Here is a 20210-nt window from a genome sequence, read left to right as displayed (position 1 = left end):
AACTCTTACTACCTTCACCATTTTATGTCACTCAACTTACGTTTATTAGGGTCTCTTGTTGTGAGCCATTAATTATCTGTTTCTTGGCTTTGTCAATTAGATTGTAAAGATCTTTGAGGGTGGGTATTAGATCTTCCTGTCTCCTCTTTCCCCACATTTTGTTCAGGGGTATCCAGAGTCGTTTTTGTAAGTCAAACCAATTGCATTCTATTGGATCCAACTTAATGCATAATAGAATCTTAATAAATATTTGCAGAATGTAGAGAGGGGAGGAAGGAGAAAGCTGAAACTCCCAAATTTTAAAATACCATGTTGTTTGGTAACATACAGTTTGGCCAGAAAAAAGGACTTTTGAGGGGAAATGAGTTCTTTGAGCATTCTTTCCTAAAGTGATCTCTAAAGTGATAACTAGAATTTATCATCCTCTATTTAAAAATTTTTTTTAACGTTTATTTATTTTTTGAGACACAGAGAGACAGAGCATGAACGGGGGAGGGTCAGAGAGAGGGAGACACAGAATCTGAAACAGGCTCCAGGCTCTGAGCTGTCAGCACAGAGCCCAACGCAGGGCTCGAACTCACTGACCACGAGATCATGACCTGAGCCGAAGTCGGCCGCTTAACCGACTGAGCCACCCAGGCGCCCCTATCATCCTCTATTTAAACGGAAAGGCATTTACCTCCAAGCTATAAAAAAAAAAATGCTAGTCAACTAGTCAATAGAATAACTTGCTATTTCTGTGATCTGATGCAATTCTCAAATGCTTGCCCTGTGCTTCATGAAAAGCTGGCCTTGTGTGTGTGTGTGTCAGTTGGCATAATTAAAAAAACACAGTAATTTCCTGGCCAAGGAATATGTATTTTGGGAAGTTTGGTAAAGAGCAAGTGTGCAGGACATGGGGGTGGGGATTGGCTTTCTAACCCCAGGAGGCTGAAATAACTAGATGATTGCCAGTGGTGATGACTGCATTTGCTTCTGAAGCCAAACTTTTAAATGTAATTTTATTTGTGTATATTTTTTTAAGTAAGCTCTACATGCAGTGTGTGAGGCTTGAACTCACAGCCCTGAGATCAAGAGCTACAAGTTCTACTGAGTGAGCCAGCCAGCCACCCCCCCACCCAAAACCAAACTTTTAAAAGCAAAGACCATGATGATGTTTCCAGAACCATAGCTGGTATACACTGATGCTTTTTAAATTAATTTGTTTTCTATAAAACAAATGGCCTCCTTATGGGACGGGACAAAATAGGGCGAATGTCAGTGAAAGGTGGTTTAAGAAGTAAATGAGATTAGTATTAAATAACTAGCTGTTCTTCCCCAACGTTAACCCGTATAGCAATTTATCAGTTGCTAATTATAGACTGAAGAATCACCTTGTCAAAAGATACCCTATCTTTTTTGCTCTGGCTCTAGATTTTCTTAATTATTTCTCTTCCTGGTATCAAACAGAAGGTTATCTGTCTTAGTAGAAATAAATTAATGGCCGCCACTGAGCATATTAACAATATTTGGTTAAAGTAGGTCTCCTCTATCTCTGATCCTAGCAGCCCAGCCCACTTGTTCAGTTAGCTCCCCTTCACACACATAAAGATTCTTAAATGTCAAAAGTCATGGAATTCTTCATTCTTCCTTGTTCCAAAGTCCAAGCTTTCAAAGACCAAAGCAACCCACTGTTTATATGCTTTATTAAAAATAGCTCAGAGGCATGGATTCACAGCCCAGGGGACCTGTTTCATAAAACTTTTTGTTTCCCCCCACAACTTAACCTTGTGTTCTTCTTAAAGATCAAAAGAGAAGACGTTCCATAAACTTCTCATTATTTCTAGAAGATTCTTTCCTCTGGCAGATTCACTTTTAAAAATGTATACAACTTAACATTCCTCTCTGTTGTGAAAGTGACCTGAGGGAGGAGAGAGAAGATGGCTAGTTAAATTCTCAAGAATTCATGTTATATTAGTGTCTTCGATTTTTTCTTAGCATATAACAATAGCTGGATCATACAGAAAGGGAAAGTGGCCTTGTATTTTGAAGCATATTTGTCATAGCACCTTCTCCTGGAAAGGATGAGTACTTTTTCCAGGGATTTCTTGGGTTCTAGTCTTGTCAACTCCAAACACTTAATAGAGTTTTGCTTTAGCAAATCTCTTATCAGTGCCTCAATTCTCTGACATATCAAATAGATCCTTATATCCATTATCTCTGCTGTAAGAATGCTGTAAGAATGAACATAATTGATCAGTGACAGTGCAATAGTATTTAATCTCAGAATGAGAGCTGCACTGTATGACAGGGGTGCGTTATCCAGTTGCTAATATATGTGTCAAGGTCTTCTTAGGCTGTGGATGCTTATGTAATTTTCTCTGTTGTTAATGAGCTGGAATGCAATGGCAGACCCTGGGTGTGCATTTTTTCCTAGCAGAATTTCATTATTAGTAGTAACTTGTATGTTTTATGGGACTCTCACATCTTTAAACATTTATTGGTAGCCCTCGACAATAGCATGTTGCTATTACTTTGTGCAGAACTTCAGTCCTTTACCCCATTAAAAACGAAGTGCCAGTAATGATAAACTGATGTTTTTTTTTCTAACCAAATTATTAAATTTAGAAATTTGATTCAAACAAATAATTCAAGAAATCATTCGATTAGTTTTTCCTTTAATGGTACCCTTTAAATTTTTGAGAATTTTTACTATTACTTGCTAATGTTTAAATCCAGACTTCTTAAAAGTTTGATTGAAACATATGTACCTGATGGAGTAAAACACACTTAAACCTTAGAGTATAGCACCTATCATAGCATTTGCTTATAGTCCAAAGAATCAATTGCTAAGTTTGAAGGTAAATTTGTTTAGGTTTATGTGTTCTCTGTGAAAGCATGAAATTTATCATAAGAATGGCGCATCTTTCCCCAGGAGATTTATTATTGGTATAATGAGGATATTAGTTTGCTAGAGTTGCCATAATAATGTACCATACTCTGAGTGGCTTCAACAGCGGGAATTTTTTTTCTCACAGTCCCGGAGGCTGGAAGAAGTCTGAGATTTAGATATCGGCAGGTGTGGTTTCTTCTGAAGCTTCTCTTTGTGGTAGATGGCCACCTTCTCGCTGTGTGTTCATGTGATTGTCTCTCTGTGCCTGTGTCTGACATCTCTGTGTCCTCGTCTTCTCTTATAGGAGCACCGGTCGTGTTGGATTGGGGACCAGCTTAACAGCCCCATTTTAATTTAATCACCTTTTTAATGGCTCTGTCTTAAAACATAGTTCTAGTCTGAAGTACTGGGGTGGGTATGGATTTTGGTGGGACACAAGTCAGCCCCAAACAATCAGGAAAATTCTACATCAGACTGCTTTGAACCCCTTCCTGTAACAAAGACATTTAGCAGGGCATTAATGCAGAGCTCCAGTTTATCAACCTGCATCTTAAACAGAGCTGCCCTGAATTTGGGGCACCTAGGACATGAGCCGTCTCAAGCCAGTAAGGACTCCAAGCCCAGAGAAGTTTGGATGAAGTTTAAGGAGTACAGCTAAGTTCAAGGAGTGGCAGAGCTAAACTCAAAACCCAGATATGCTAAGTGTGAACTGAACATGTCATGTAGGAAGGAAACATAGTCCGTTACATTGATGTATTTGTAAGTTGCATTCCTTTTTTTTAAGTTGATATGTTTATTTTAAGAAAGAGAGAGAGCAAGCACGAGCAGGGGAGGGGCAGAGAGAGAGGGATAGAGAGAGAATCCCAAGCAGGTTCTGCACCGTCAGTGCAGAGCCTGATGCAGGCATTGAACTCAAGAACCGTGTGATGGTGACCTGAGTTAAAACCAAGAGTCAGACACCTGACCAACTGAGCCACCCAGGAGCCCTGCATTCCTTATAATAATAAAATAAAGAAGATGGGGAGTGGGTTTGGGAGTAGGGTGGGTGGGGGGTGGGGAGGGGTGTGAAAGCTCAATTGCTAAGAGGCCTGACTTCTAACATAGCCACAAGGAGGTTGTTGATTTATCACAGGAGCCCCTGAAGGATCTGACGCTTTTAGTGTCTAGTATTTATTATAGCAATGTCATGTATGTGTCACTAATAGACACCCAGGATCCTGGGACAAATCAGGGTGACATTATTTAATGAATGCCTGCTGTGATCCTGAAGCCATGAGATGCCGTTAGGGATTCACGTCTGCCTGACAGAGGCCCTCCTGCATGTCACTTTTAGAAGTGGACTCAGTTTTAGTCATTTCTGGTAGCAAAAGAGAAGTCATTACCTGAAAAGTATAACCCTTCACTCTACAAATGAGTTATCTCAAGGCCACAATGATGGAGGAACTTATTCAAACATCCCAGCTTATTATCAGCTCCTCTAGAATTAGGACGACTGTCTTGTTTCACTGAGCGGTTTTCACTTCAACTCACTAACTCCATTTATATCCATAATTACTATTCACACCTTTGCTTCTAACACATGTTCACCCTGTGGGTTTCATGCATTTCCCTCTACAGTTCACTATAGTGAACAACTGGGGTGGGCATTCTCTTCAATTTGAAACATTAGCAAGACAGTGTTGTCAAAAGGTAAAATCATCGTGAGTTTCAGTCCTTGTGTTAAGACACGTTCATTTAAGCCGTTGGCACTTGGCAGGGTTAAAGAAAACAAGAAAGTGTGGCCTTTGAACCAGCAGACCTGGATCTGATTCCCAGCACAGCCACTTGTTAGCTGTTTGATAGAACACAAATTGCCTTCCTTGTCTGCACTTGTTTCCTTATGTGTATGAATGATAATAATAACTGCCTGGCCAGGTAACTGTAAGGAATTGCGAAAATATGTTTCATTGCATTTAATGTCAGGTACATCCAAGACATTCTGTAAATGGCATCTGTCTCTTCCCTGCTTTTCTCTTGAAGCTCTAAGAAGTTATGGCTATTTTAGTAGACAGAAGGTGTGATTTTTCAACCCTTATATTTGTGGAAGGCCTATACCCCTGTATTCTTGGAATATCAGATACTTAAGACCATAAAATGGAGAAATTTCTTCCTCCTTCAGTGCTGACAGATAGAATAATCAGCAATGTCTTCTTAAGAGCAACTTGCCTTGAAAACCCCCAAATACAATATAAAGTTTCAAACATGAAGCCTGACTAGCCATTCATTTTGCTTTAAGAAATTTATATCCCACTTTTCATACAAAGATTAGCATAAAAAATCAATTTGGGGAACTGAAATAGAAAATAAAATATCAGTTGTAATTACTTCACTTAGCAAAGTAATTCTTAAAGATGGCCATAATTTTCATAATAGGCAATTGATTACAATAGTAACATGAGAAGTGAATAATTATTTAAACTCAGCTTTTAATGGGGTTTTTATGACAACACAGAATATGTAAAAATAAAGACATGTATGCACAATCAATATATCATTAGGCTAAAATTCTTATTTAACTTTTTATGGTTTTTTATTCTGTGCATTCTTATAGAGCGAGTGACAGATTTAAAATGAAGATTTACAGTAAAGGTAAAATACATACAGGATAAGGAGCTTTTCTTTTGGTGATACCCAGCCCCCAAACCCTAGACTGATTTTTAGGTCTCTCCCTATATGAATTGCAATATTCACAGTCTTTGCTTGTATGTGTTTGTTCAACTAAAGGAAAGGGAAAAGGTATATGCATCCCATAGAGCAGGAGTTAGTGGTCAAACAGGAAGAATTTCCAGTAATCTAGGAACTAGGATCTGGGTTATATTTCTGTTGTGAGGGATAGCAATTTTCTTGTTGCAAGTAAACATTTTGTTGCTTTGGTTAGGAGTGAAAGGGGAAGAAACTATAACACAGTGACTATAGATCAGAAAGCAGATTGCCACTTTTGCATCCCACCTCCATTGAGACATTCCACAGATATGCAACAAGCTGGGCAGATTACCTTCCGGCTCTGTGCCCACATTTGGTAATCTGCCAAGTGTCGATGACAATAAGGCTCACACCATTGGGCCACACAGAACTTGAGCAAGATACCTAATGTAAAACACTTAGCACAATGCAGGCCATACAATTAGCACTCAGCAAATGTCTGCCTTTATTAAAGAAGGTAGTGAACAATGACAAGTAAATGAACATTTACTTCATTTATGTCATTTGTGCTTGGATGTCTGTACATCTTCGATGTCTATACATTGTGCTTGGGTATCTACACATCTTCGATTCACAGAAGAGACCCAGCTCAGCCAGGACTTAAAGGAGCTGATCCCTCTTCTCAAGATGAAAAATCTAACATCAGAAGCTGTTTTTCTGCCCTGCACCAGTGTGAGGGGCACCCTAATTCAGGAATTTTACTAATTACTTTCTGGCAAAGCATCTGGTGCTCCACGCTTTAATTAGCATGCACTGCTATTTCTTCTGTAAGACGTGCATCAGTCCTCTCGAAGGGGATGGTTATGAATGGGGAACAGCTTGATAACGAAGCCAAATCTACATGCACCCCACTGGAGGAAATTCTTTTTATGTGCAAATATGGAAGAACAGTAGCAGACAGTGTAGAGTGATAGAAAGAGCATGGACTTGGGAGCTGGACAGTCATAGGATTGAGCTCCACTCTGCCACTCACCACCTATGGTGACTTTGGACAAGTTATTCAACTCTTGGGAGTGATCACTTAAGAAATGGGGAAATAATAGCTACTTGCTGGGAAGATTCAATAAAATAAGATGATGAACATAAAGTGCCTGAGCTGATATCTATCTGTCCCATGGCCTGCACTCCATGACCGTAATTTTAATTGCCACTATTAAGAGCTTCGCTGTGCCCATTCAGTGCTTACAAGGAGTGGCCTAGCTTTATGGAGTGCCAGCTTTACAAGTATTAATTAATTCATTTGATCTTCTTAAAACCCATATGAGGCAGGAATAATTATTAGTGTAAGACCCATTTTACAGATGAGAAAACTGAGGCACAAAGTGGCTAAAGGAGTTGCTTAAGGTCAGACAACCAGGGAATTACAGAACCAGGCCTTGAACCCAAGCCAGCTGACTCCAGCATCAACATTCATACCACTGAAATAAACCATTCTCATTCCACTGAAATAAACCATCTCTGAAGAGATTGGTAACTGGCTTTCCTCCTCTGCTTCTCCTTCTCATAGTAAATTGGGTCCCTTCCGTAGCACTTACCACCACCTTGTACTAGATTCACAAATGCACATGGCTCCCTTGGGAGGCTGCAAGATCCTTCCCCATCTTTTTCACATTTGGTTCCCCGAGGTATTTGATGCCATCCTCCACCATGTACGTAAGCAACAAATAGTATAAAAATTGAGGCACACAAATTGTGGAGAAAGCCTAAATGTCCATCATCTGATGAATGGATAAAGAAATTGTGGTTTATATACACAATGGAGTACTACGTGGCAATGAGAAAGAATGAAATATGGCCCTTTGTAGCAACGTGGATGGAACTGGAAAGTGTGATGCTAAGTGAAATAAGCCATACAGAGAAAGACAGATACCATATGGTTTCACTCTTATGTGGATCCTGAGAAACTTAACAGAAACCCATGGGGGAGGGGAAGGAAAAAAAAAAAGAGGTTAGAGTGGGAGAGAGCCAAAGCATAAGAGACTCTTAAAAACTGAGAACAAACTGAGGGTTGATGGGGGGTGGGAGGGAGGGGAGTGTAGTTGATGGGCATTGAAGAGGGCATCTTTTGGGATGAGCACTTGGTGTTTTATGGAAACTAATTTGACAATAAATTTCATATAATAAAAAAAATTGAGGCAAAGAAGATTGGAGGAGTTTTCTCTGACAGGACCATCTTATTCCAACGTGTTTAGCAATGCAGTCTGATTGACTCTCAAGACATTTTCAGACATGATTATGGAAAGTCTTGAAGGAAGATGGGAAGATGGTCAATTGCCATCACTCCTGACTGTAGTACTAACTCTTGAAAAGGTGATGGTGTGTGACTTTGATGCATCGTAGTTGTAGGAATGAGCAGCCATTAAGAATTTCTGTGTGACTTCACTTCCACACTGTATTTGTTGAGCTCCTCAAGGCCATGGCTTTTCCTAGTCCTGTGAGGAAGCAGAGAACATTGGTTATGTATTAAATGGCTGAGCAGGCTTCGAAGTCAGACCAAGTGACTCTACTGTGTTCTTCCAATTTACCATGCACTCATCAATACCTCTTCAAATTCCAGGATCCAGTTTTATGTAAAAAAAGAAAAAAAAACTGCATCTGCGTATTCTCATCCCTTGTTGTGTGTGTGTGTGTGTGTGTGTGTGTGTGTGTGTGTGTGTGTGTGACTGTGTGTGTAGAACAGCTCACAAATGAATTAACCACCTGCGGCCTGTAAAACTCTTGGAGCTGATAGAGCAATAGAAATTGTACTTTCTGAACTAACCCTGGGTAGATTAATTTGTAGAGGCTTTGCGTTCATTCTGCTCGTTACCACGAAGGGACAATTCAGACAACCTGGGGCAAATCTTAGCCTCATAATTAATTATTCCAAAAAACTAGCAAGGAAGAGGTACCATTGTTGGGTAGTAGAAACCCCTTTTTTAAATCCAGAATTTTCTCTCAAAAGGGAACCTTTTAGAGAAGTGGTGTCAAGTGGTCCTCCTCTGTGGTGATGGATTTACTCATGAGATGTTCAGCCCAAAGCTCATGCGTCTAACCTGCATTGGGTATCGACATGCTGTCCAACTCTGAGCATGTCATTTAACCTCACAGCTCAAGTCACCTATCTGTGAAGTGAGAGAATGGTTACATCCCTCCCTCAAAAGTAAAACAAATGGCAGAGTAAAGGCAGCCCTTAAAGTTTTTACTCTGGAATACTAGAGGCTAAGGTGTATATTCATGAATATACATTTCTATTTGCTTTATCATGAACATCCTTTACAAATTTTTGTCCCGTTGCATGGAGAATATTTCTGAAATGTTCAAGTCATAAGTGCAGGCATGGTCATAATTTTACCTTTCTATGATGACTGTGTGATTGTTGCCTCAGGGTCAATATTCTAAAAATTCTTTCTCTGTAGAAGACACTGCAGACTGGACCACTGAGCTAACTGACTCCAGAAAAAGCATTGACATTTGTTTCTTTGGCTGAAATGAAATATCCTCCTGAGCATTGATTATTTCTTCTAGAAATGGGGTATTAGACCTGAATCTGGTTAATTATGTGCATCAGTTCATTGGATTCTGGTTAATAGGGGCTTGCAGTATTTGTCTAGAATGGAATGTTTCGTTTGGTGCTTGATGGTGTTAGTGAGACAATTTCTTTAGCACAGAGAGGCAAAGGTGCATTAAAAAATAATTCAAGAGGAAATGTTACATTGAGCATTTCTTTATCAGGGCACTTGACTCTTGAGCCTAGAAATAATGAAGATGTCCCCATTAGATGCATAGCTCCCCAGTGATGCTCTGAAGTTTCCCTGAAGGCATACTTCTTTATCACTTGGAATATCCTTTCTTGACTATTCGGAAATGGCAGAGTTAGACAGGATTTGACACATATGTAACACATACATGAGCTAAATATAGCTGCCTGGGGAAGAAAGAAATGTAATTCCTGACAGTTGTGTAAATAGTATCCACTCCCACCAGCTGGAGAACCATCTGAGAGACAGCCCAACCTCCACTTTGGATCACTGTCCTCAAACCAAGGGAGCAGGAAAAGGAAGTACATATGTTACCTTCCCAGTCATTGTTTGTCACTTTGCAGGTGGGAATGTGGAGTGCTGTGTTTGTAGCTACTGGAAGGGCAGGCGCTCTTCTCTGGCAGCGTCCCACACCCTCAGGTGGCATCAGCCTGCAGTCCAGCTGTTGTCGCTAAGGTTCAGCCACTTAAAACAGGTCCTGGGTTGGCTGTTTATGCACTTAAGTGGAAAAGCGGTACCCAAGTCAACCCTGAGATTTAGCGAGGACACAATAATTGCTTTCCTTTCAACCACAGGTGATGCATTTGCCACCATGGAGTATAACACGCTGCTGCTTTCAGTCATAACAGGAGCGACGGGAGAGAAACACAGGAGGAAATAGAAAATGTCAAAGAGCTCGGGGTTGGAAATTGCATTTTGCAGATGCCATTAAGCTCTGTCAGGAGAGAAGATGAAAATGCTAATTGACAGATTTAGTTATGTTTTATTGTCTGTGAGCTGCTGAGTAAGTCATCAGATGATGCTGTTTAATCATTAATGTAAAACTTTGGAGAAATTCATCAGTTGTTTGCTATTCATCTTACACCCTCTCCACAAAGGTGTCTTAAACTACTCTACCCTGCCAGCAAGAAAAGGAGAGAGTCTAAATATTTATATTCAGCCCCAGAACTGATAAAAGTTAATCTGTGCAGCACAAGAATATTAATTATAAGTGTAAAAAATTTAGTATCAGTCAAGGACAATTAGGGTACCTTTTATATTTCACCTAAAACTGCGCACACACACACACACACACACACACACACACACACACACACACACACATTCACTCACATGCACGTCTTCACCCAGAGTTTCTTCATCTGTAAAATAAGTAGACTAATAGTAATTATATGCCACATTGGTGTGTGTGTATGTGTGTGCGTGCATCTATGTGTGAATTAAATAAATTAATATATGTTAATTGTATATAGTGTATGCTCAATAGTTTTTAGCTGCCACAAACACTGTGATTCAGTAAGTTATACATCAAAAATGAAGTTATAATTAAGAGACTTGCAAACTATTTTTCTTTTTGTTAATAGATGTTTTATGCCACAAACCTGTACTTTTTTTTAATGTTTATTTATTTATTTTGAGAGAGAGAGAGAGCACAAACAGGGGAGGAGCAGAGAGAGATGGAGAGAGAGAATCCCAAATAGGCTCCATGCTGTGAGTGCAGTGCCCAATGCAGGGGCCAGTCCCTTGACCATGACATCATGATCTGAGCCGAAATCAAAAGTTGGATGCTTAAATGACTGAGCTTATACTTTTAAAAAACAGTATACAACACATCTTTTTAAAAAAGTTAGTTATTGATATATTAAGGGGGAAAAAAAACACTTTTCTTTATCCTATTCCCTTCTAATTCTGGAAAATAGTGCCCAGTATTACATTCTTTTTCATTTTCATAGCATCTTCACCCCCCAGGTTAAAGCTTACAGCTCAAGGGTAACAGGAGAACATTTAAGCAACATAGATTCCTCAGACTTGTCCCAAAGCCACAGATCAGAAGACCAGAATTCATATTGTAAGACTCCTTGGGTGATTTGGTGAAGCTGGGAAGAGCGGTGGTGAACTCTTCTTCCCTGTACAGTGTATGATGGTCTGTATTCGTTTTCTAGTGCCACCGTAACAAGTGCCACAGGCTGGGTGTCTTAAACAGCAAACATTGATGTTATCACAGTTATGGAGGCTAGAAATCCATGATCAAGGTGTTGGCAAGGTCATTTTTATTGTGAGGCTTCTCCCCTCAGCTTGTAGATGGCTGTCTTTTCCTGGTATGTCCACATAGTTTTTCTTCTGTGCCTCTCTGTGTCCTAATGGCCACTTCTCATAAGGACACCAGTCATGTTGGATTAGAGCCCACCCTAATGATCTTATTTAATAGTATTCACCTCTTTCAAGGTTGTATCTTCAAATACAGTCACATTCTGAGATTCTGAGGATTAGGACTTAAACATGTATTTTGGGGGTATACAATTCAGCCCATAGTAGAGTCCTTTGTCTTCTTTAGTGTATTCAAAATTCTGGAGCATTCAGCAGTTATAAAATGCACACACTATTCCAGAATTAGCTGTGATGACTAAATTAATTAATAGAGTAATCATTTGATGTCTCATAGTACAAATATTTTCTCTTGTATCTAACCTGAATTTCACAATTTAGGTGACTTTATGTTACACCCATTGTCGAGTCCATTCTCCCCTTCAGCTTCTCTCCAGTGCTTTGCCCGTTTCACACCTCCGATTTTATCAGCTATTCTCTCTCTCTCTTTAAGTATGATTTATTGTTAAGTTAGCTAACATACAGTGTATACAGTGTGCTCTTAGCTTCGGGAGTAGATTCCCATGATTCATTGCTTACATACAACACCCAGTGCTCATCCCAACAAGTGCCCTCCTCAATGCCCATCACCCATTTTTCCTTCTCCCCCCATACCCCATCAACCCTCAGTTCTCTGTATTTAAGAGTCTCTTATGGTTTGCCTCCCCTCCTCTCTGTTTGAAACTATTTTTCCCCATCCCTTCCCCGCAATCGTCCTGTTAAAGTTCTCAAATTCCACTTATGAGTGAAAACATATATCTTTCTCTGAATGACTTATTTCACTTAGCATAATACTCTCCAGTTCCATCCATGTTGTTGCAAATGGCAACATTTCATTCTTTCTCATTGCTAAGTAGTATTCCATTGTATATATAAACCACATCTTCTTTATCCATCCATCAGTTGATGGACTTTTGGACTCTTTCTATATTTTTTTTAATTTAGTTTTTAATGTTTATATTTGAGAGAGGGAGAGAGAGAAAGAGAGAGTAGGAGCAGGGCAGGGAGAGAGGAAGATACAGAACCTGAAGCAGGCTCCAGGCTCCGAGCTGTCAGCACAGGCCCCATGTGGGTCTTGATCTTACGAACCATGAGATCATGACCTAAACTTCAGTCAGACATTCAACAGATTGAGCCACCCAGGCGCCCCTCTTTTTCTCTTTTTTAAGGCTTAACTATTCTTTTTTTTTTAATTTTTTTTTAATGTTTATTTATTTTTGAGACAGAGAGAGACAGAGCATGAACAGGGGAGGGGCAGAGAGAGAGGGAGACACAGAATCTGAAACAGGCTCCAGGCTCCGAGCTGTCAGCACAGAGCCCGACGCGGGGCTCGAACCCATGGACCGTGAGATCATGACCTGAGCCGAAGTCGGCCGCTCAACCGACCAAGCCACCCAGGCACCCCTCTTTTTCTCTTTTTTAAGGCTTAACTATTCTTTATTAAACTGATGGTGTCTTTGGTAGGTAAATTCCACCTCGAGCTCCTCTGCTTCTATTATTTCTTTCTCTTTTGCTACGTCTACTGGAAAACTGTGAAGCATGCCTGGAACCCCCTCCTTTATTTATTTATTTATTTATTTATTTATTTATTTATTTATTTACGTTTATTTATTTATTAACGTTTATTTATTTTTGAGACAGAGAGAGACAGAGCATGAATGGGGGAGGGTCAGAGAGAGAGTGAGACACAGAATCCTAAACAGGCTCCAGTCTCTGAGCTGTCAGCACAGAGCCCGACGCGGGGCTCGAACCCACGGAGTGCGAGATCATGACCTGAGCCGAAGTCGGCTGCCCAACCGACTGAGCCACCCAGGGGCCCCATCCCTCTTCTTTTTAAATGCAGTCCCTAACGAACCCCTCCCTTGCCCACTGGCCATTTTGCTACCCCCTGCTTGCACTTTGTCCACCACAGGTCAGTGCACTGCAAAGTAGGAGTAGCTGACGAGGCCAGACGTGAAGACTGAACCACTCCTGATGGCTCTGCCAGTGTAGCCTCTGTCTTAGAACAGCCCCTCTCAAATAGCCCCCCTCTCAGGCTTCTTCAACAACTTAGTGGAAAACTCAATTCTATCTTCTTAAATTTTAATAGAGGAGGTTTAATGGCTGATATATGAGGGTAAAGGAAATAGTTAAATGAAACTCTAAATGTTTCCTTAAACAAATTCCATTTTATTGTCTTACTTTTTCTTCATAATAAGAGGTTCATGGTAACTACAGGGCATTTCCACATAAAGGGTGTATTTAATCATTTGTCCTATGATTATAGACACCCTAGGGGAATAAAAATCTAATACTATGATTGCTGTAAGTTTTTCTTTCCATGAAACTTTCCAGCATTTAATCATATTTCAGCACTACTCATCCAAGGTTGAAATGCAAGTTCATTTTAAATTAAACATGAGGCATGCATTCAGTCTACCTTTCGAATAAAATTTGTATATATTTTTCTCCATTTGTAGATGGGTTGGTTGCTTTCACTCCTTGTTACCAAGACATCATAACTGAGTTCACAGTGTTTGGTATTTTCCCCATGTTTATGTTATGTGTTCGTTATTTAATGCTCTTAAATTTTTAACATTTTGGTTGTCAAAGTATGTCAAGTGCTGTCCAGGCCAGGGAGCCTCTAGGAGCTGTATCTGGTGGTAAGAGAAGTCAGAAAGTGTTAATCTTTTTCAACTTCTTCTTCTGCCTCTGTCATTTGGATCTCAAGTTTTCCTCTTAAAAACATACTAAGTTTTAAACATCTTGATTCTCATAAGAACTCAGCTGCTCTGTTGAAGACAAAATAGATTAAAAAATACTAGTCTTCCCCAGCCTTCTGCATCTTGGGATTCATCCACTTCCTCAAGTCCTCCATTTGCTACTTTCCACCCAAAACGGCATAATGAGAGTGTTCAATGTTCAATGAATTTGAGGACGGAGTACAAGATTTCCAATTTTCAGGGACGCGTATAAATCAACATGGGAAGATTACCATAGTCTTTTCTGCAGTGAGAGGTAGCATGTTGGAATAGAGAGAATACAGCTTTGGAGGTAGAGGAACATGGTTTCAAATTTGGTTCTACTGACTAGGTAACTATGGGCTGATGGAAGTAGGTGGAGAGTAGGGTGATGTTCATATTTGAGCTCTGAGGATGTGGACAGTGCCTGGTCTGCATCAGAATTTTTCCACATTGACACCATTGATATCTCAGCCTGAAAAATTCATCATTGTGGGGACTGTCCTGAATATCATAAGAGGCTTAGCAGCGTCCCTGGCTTTACCCACTTGCTGCCAGGACCTCCTCCCTTCTTTCCCAGATACAACAACCAAATAAATGTCTCCTGGAGTACAAGGTCACCCCACAGTGGCAAGCACTGGTATACCTTTTCCTTTTTAGACTTATCACTGGAAGAACCCTACAGGTATGAATAATCCTATTGTCTTATGAAGAATCCAAGGCTAAGGAAGGACTAATATTTAAGGATTTTTCAGAGGCCTGAAGAATTTTAGCAACCATATTAAATATATTTACTAGTTTTCAAGCAATATAGAAAACCTTTCAAATGCTGTTTTCCTAGATCCTAGGGGGAGAGAGTTATTATTTCTATCCATTTTTTCCATTACTAACACTGCTGCATTTTGTGAGTCCTCAAAAAAAAAAAGTCATTTATTTAGTCCAAGCAATACATTTGGTCTACAACCTGCAGAACAATTAGAATCTTCATTTCGTTTTGGGTACACTAAGACCATAAATAGCAATGGCACTGGACCATGATTATTAAGCTATCTTCATTCTTTGCATAGAATTGGAATTTTAATATTTCTGAGGTCCTTTCTCACGTAACAATATAAAGGTAAAAAAAAAAAAAGTTGTAGGTCCTGAAGATGGAGCATTTGGTATCCAGCTTTCTGGAGGGAAAAAAGGGAAAAAGACATAGCCCAAGTGGGAGCAGTAGTGTGTTTCCATCTGCTAAGCAACAGATTTGAGGCAGGATAAGGGTTAGCAGCTGAGGGCACAGGCTGGCACTGGAAATTTGATTCCCAGGGTTTCCCATTTTTGCCTGCCCCCCATAATCACGTTGGCTGCCTGGTAAATGCCCAAGTCTCTTTTGTGGAGATTCTAATTTGAGAGGTTTGGGGTTTTGCCCAGAAATAGGTAATAGGCCCAGAATAGGCACAACAATAGGGTTGTGCCCAGAATAGTGTAAGAAGATTCCCCAGGGGAACTTTATGATCAAGTAAGATTAAGAAACACTGAAGTCCAAACCTTTTCTACTCAGAATGTGGCCCACAGTACAGGGGAAGTAGCTGGGAGTTTATTAGAATCAGATTCTGAGCCCCTAGTGCTGAGGCAGGACCTGGCATGCTGCATTATCTCTTCTTCTTCTCCTCCTCTTCTCCTCCTCCTCCTCCTCCCCTTCCTCCTCCTTCTTCTTCTTTTTTTAATGTTTATTTATTCTTAGAGAGAGAGAGAGAAAGAGCGTGAGCGGGGGAGGGGCAGAGAGAGAGGGAGACAGAGAATCCAAATCAGGCTCCAGGCTCGGAGCTGTCAATACGGAGCGCGATGTGGGGCTCAAACTCACAAACTGTGAGATATGACCTGAGCCAAAGTTGGACGCTTAAAGGACTGAGCCACCCAGGCACCCCGGGGACTCTGCATTTCTAACCAGCACCCAGGAGATGCTGATGCTTCAGGTCTGTGCACTCCATTTGAGCAGCAGGATGCTGGTGGCCTTGGGGGGGGGGGGGAGGAAAGAAGGATGAGTCATCATTGAATCCTGCTCTGTGGGTGATGTCACAGATCTCACATGTCATTACAATGGGACAGAGGGCTGTTGATACGGGGGCGTGGAAGGATATGAATCTTCAGGTTAATATTGCTAATGTCCAGAATTTCAGGTTTCCTTAAAGTATTTCATACCAGAGTCTGCAAAGTATCTCTGAGGGAAGGTAGAACTGTTAGCTGTTGTTTAAGGACCCTTTGCCCTCAGTGATCCCATCTTATCAGCCCGGTGGTGGGTTTTATTGTTTTTCATTCAGGACTGTCTTAAGTAGCTGCCTTTCCTCTGCCAGAAATGCTGAGCCATTCATCTCTGAATCGGCCCACCCTGCTAAATGAGTGTAAAAGAGAGCTGCATGATTATATTTATTTGTTAATCATAACTCCTGAGAGGCGGCATCATGCCTTCATCCATGGTAACATTTACTGGATGGTTTCACCTTTTCTGTAGCTCATATCATCAGCAGCGTTTTGCTGATGAGGTCTGGTAGAAGTGTACACTTCAGGCTTGTTGAAAAGAGGATAGGCAGGTCAAAGGCACAGTGTGAGGGACACAGGTGGTGATGATCCCTGTAACAAATGCTGAGCTGGCAACCCCAAGGCCAGCAAAGAGAAGATGCTCTTCACATCTTAGTCCCAGCAAAACCTCTTTGGCTCTGATTGGATTCATTGCGCATCCTTGAACCCATCAATACCTCCAGGGGAATGTGATTGCTGCCTGCCTTTCATTCAGGTCACAGGTTCCACCCTGGGAGCAAGAATCCAGTGCCACAGGGTAGGGGAGGAGTGGTTCTTAGAAAGAAGGGGGCTTCCTGATCTCCTGAATCACATTATGTCCACCACAGGTGCCCACCAATAACCTCGAGCAATGCAGTGTCCCTTAAACCAGTGCAGAGTGGTGCGGTAGAAACCCGAGATGCCAGTGCTTAAGGGAGGCTAGGGTTGAAATAATAAAAATGAGTTATAGTGCATGAAAATCCCTCGGTAAACATAATCTCAAAGGGCTTGTGCTATGAAAGAAAGCCAGTTTCTGTTAGAAAAGCACCTTATTGTTAGGCTTATGTAGACACTCACCCATAAATTCAGTCTTTACAGGCTGTAGTAGTCCAGTTTTCCTACAGTATTTGGACACATCTTTCCCTAAAGGTTAGAGCACACACTCTGGAGACACAGAGTCCTCATTATAACATCTGGCTCTCCCTCACATACTGTGTATAGTTGGAGAAGTGGGTTACCATGTTCAAGCTTTAGTTCCTCATTTATGAAGTAAGATAATGGTGCCTTCCCCCTCCTGGGTGGATGTGAGGATTATGTATGGCAGTGAGGAAGGGGACCCTGTCTATCTTTGTCACCATTATATTCAGTAGCTCTTAGCACTGCAAAAAGCAGGTGTGTCACAGAGCTTGCTGAGTGAATAAATACACGGATTCTGAAATTGCATGGCATACAGCGTGTATTTTAAAATATGTATTTTGGGGGCACCTGGGTGGCCCAAGGACTGAGCATCAGACTTCAGCTCAGGTTGTGATCTCATGGTTCATGAGTTTGAGCCCTGCATCTGGCTCACTGATGTCACACAGAGCTGGCTTTGGGTCCTCTCTCTCTTTCTCTCTGTCTCTGTCTCTCTGCCCCCCCCCCCCCACTTGCACGCAAGTGTTCGCGTGCGCGCTCTCTCTCTCTCTCTCTCTCTCAGAAGATAAAATTAAAGTAAAAATAAAATATGTATTTTCTGCTTTTCTTACTTGATGGCAATTGATGGTCATGTGTGACACTAACGTATTCTTTCTGTTTGGCTAAAATCAGGGCTTCTTTGTAAAGCCCACGTGACATCTTTGAAGAAATTCTAGGAGTTTCTTTTTGTGCCCTAGCTGAGGAAGCACATCTCCAGGCCACACAGCTAGGAAGCTCCAGCACCGCCGAAAGTTTCCAGAAGCCTTCCTGCAGTTCTGTCTCACACAGCTGGCTGTGAAACAGACTTTCCTACTTCCTAAAAATCCTTTAAAATATTTTTTTTTTTGTGCAATTCCAAGTAAATATTGTTAAAGGGTTTTCTCAGTGAGTCCGTTTTACTGCCACAAGTAAGCTCAGAGAAACTGAAATGCCATTCAGGCCTTCTGTGCTGTCCCAGGAGGGTCCTTCGTGCTCCTTGAGCCAGAAAGGGAGCTGTTTGCTCGGAAGGCCTGGTTTACCCCTCCATTCTGGTTTGTAGAGGGAGAGGTAAGCTAAATTTAATGCAGTCCAGCCTTTTTAAAGTTTTAATTTCAAACTTTGGTTGTATCTTAGAATCCCAGAAGAGGTTAAAGGTTGTATATGAGGGCTGGTATTTTTAGAAGACAGACCTGGAAATTAAGATTTCCATCCAGAGCTCAAGATCTATCTCACGCAGTGTGGGTGACTTTCAGCAGCTCCTGGGGGGAGTTTCTGGGAGTTGCTTTGGGCATAATTTGAAATGGTTGGTGCCAGGCTGTAGGTGGGACAACCATTTCTCACAGTAAGAAGCTAAGAGCACCTGAGGGCTAGAGTCTTATCAAAATAGCATCAGGAATGTTATTATATTATTATTATTTAAACATGTGTCTGCAGAACTCTAGCCCTTTAGAAATGTGATTTGGTCTGGGAGTGTGATTAGGTTTAATTTACTTCTCTGTCATATTCCACAGACAACTGTGCTGGTTTTGCCAGTTTTATTTATTTTATCTCTTTTGCTGCCAGTGCCGCCCACCCCTCCCTGCTCCTACCCCAACCACATGGCCAGGAGTGAGGTGGTGCACAGGAAATGTGTGCCTTGAGGCGCAGTTGGCCTTAACGAATGTTAGTACATAATGTGTAGGCAGGAATTTTGTTTTTAATTGGGTAACTCGTGTTAGGAATCAGTTATGTTGCTTATAGGTGATTCTCCTCACCTCTCTTAACCCAGCGTCTCCCTTCTTCAGCATGGTCTTGGTCGTTGGTTTCTTAACCTTGGTCTTTGCTTATTTAACCTCCAGTAAATGATACGGAGGAAATTCCCAAAATGCTGAAAAAAGGAGAGATGCTAGCCGCTCTAACGATACCGTGAGAAAAGAAAAGCGAGTGCGATCCATGGATTATCTGTGTGTCAATGATCCATGCAGCTGATGTTTGCTGAGTTCATCTTGTGTGGCAGATACTATCTTACTCATTTTTACATGCTTTCTCTGATTTAATTCATTTTTTCTGGTTTTACATGGTCACAGGAGTGAAGTTAAAGAGTATTGTCAAATACCCATAAAGGATATAAATTATTTTCTCTACTAAATCATTTTCTCCACTTTTACCCAAACTGGGATCTATTTGAAAACACACTAGTAATAAATGTCCAAAACAATTTGTTGAACAAATAGATGAAAGGATGGATGGATGGATGGATGGTTGGATGGATAAATGAATGCTTATTTGCAACTGGTCTAAATGGAAGAATATTAATTAAATCTTTCCACATTAAAAATCTTAGAGGCCTTTGAGGTAATATAGTCCAGCAGTTCTCAAAGTGTGCTCCTAGACCAATAGCATCACCATCACATGGGAACTTGTGAGATATGCCCATTGCCAAGTCTTGCTTCAGGTCTCTTGAATCAGAAGCTCCAGGGGTGGGCCTAGCAATCTGTGTTATAACGAGCCCTCCATGTGATTCTGATGTTCCCTGAAGTTTGCTGACCACTGATCTGGCTGCATCTCCTCATTTTATAAAAAAGGAAACTGAAACCCAGAGGACTCGTAGCCTATATAGCTTCTACATGTCCTAGGCTCTGACCCCAGGACAGATTCTGAAATGCAGTTTTTTGAAGAATATTCTCTATGGGCTAGGAAAATTATGAAAATAAAGGTAATATTTTTTCTTTCATTTTTGATGATTACACATTTTGTTTTCAAGTACTTACTCAAATATTGTTATTTGAACCTTATGGGTCCAGATTTCTTATCAGTAAA

General features: G+C 40.9%; 1 protein-coding gene across 12 annotated transcripts in view; it reads left to right on the top strand.

Moving 5' to 3' along the window:
• NCKAP5 (NCK associated protein 5) overlaps window positions 1-20210 on the top strand; it is a 963823-nt gene that overhangs the window by 311035 nt on the left and 632578 nt on the right. Inside the window, exon 1 of one of the 12 annotated variants that reach the window (XM_053214926.1) lies at window positions 7688-10138. The exons of the other annotated variants lie outside the window; for them this stretch is intronic. The gene's annotated coding sequence lies outside the window, so the exon portion shown is untranslated. Of the gene's footprint in view, window positions 1-7687; window positions 10139-20210 lie in introns of those variants that run through there. 12 annotated transcript variants of the gene reach the window in all.

The sequence above is a fragment of the Acinonyx jubatus genome, chromosome C1 (genome assembly GCF_027475565.1).
Source record: "Acinonyx jubatus isolate Ajub_Pintada_27869175 chromosome C1, VMU_Ajub_asm_v1.0, whole genome shotgun sequence".
Classification (NCBI taxonomy): Eukaryota; Metazoa; Chordata; class Mammalia; order Carnivora; family Felidae; genus Acinonyx; species Acinonyx jubatus.
The sequence above is the reverse complement of the archived record's forward strand: the minus strand, read 5'-3'. Positions and strand labels throughout refer to the sequence as shown.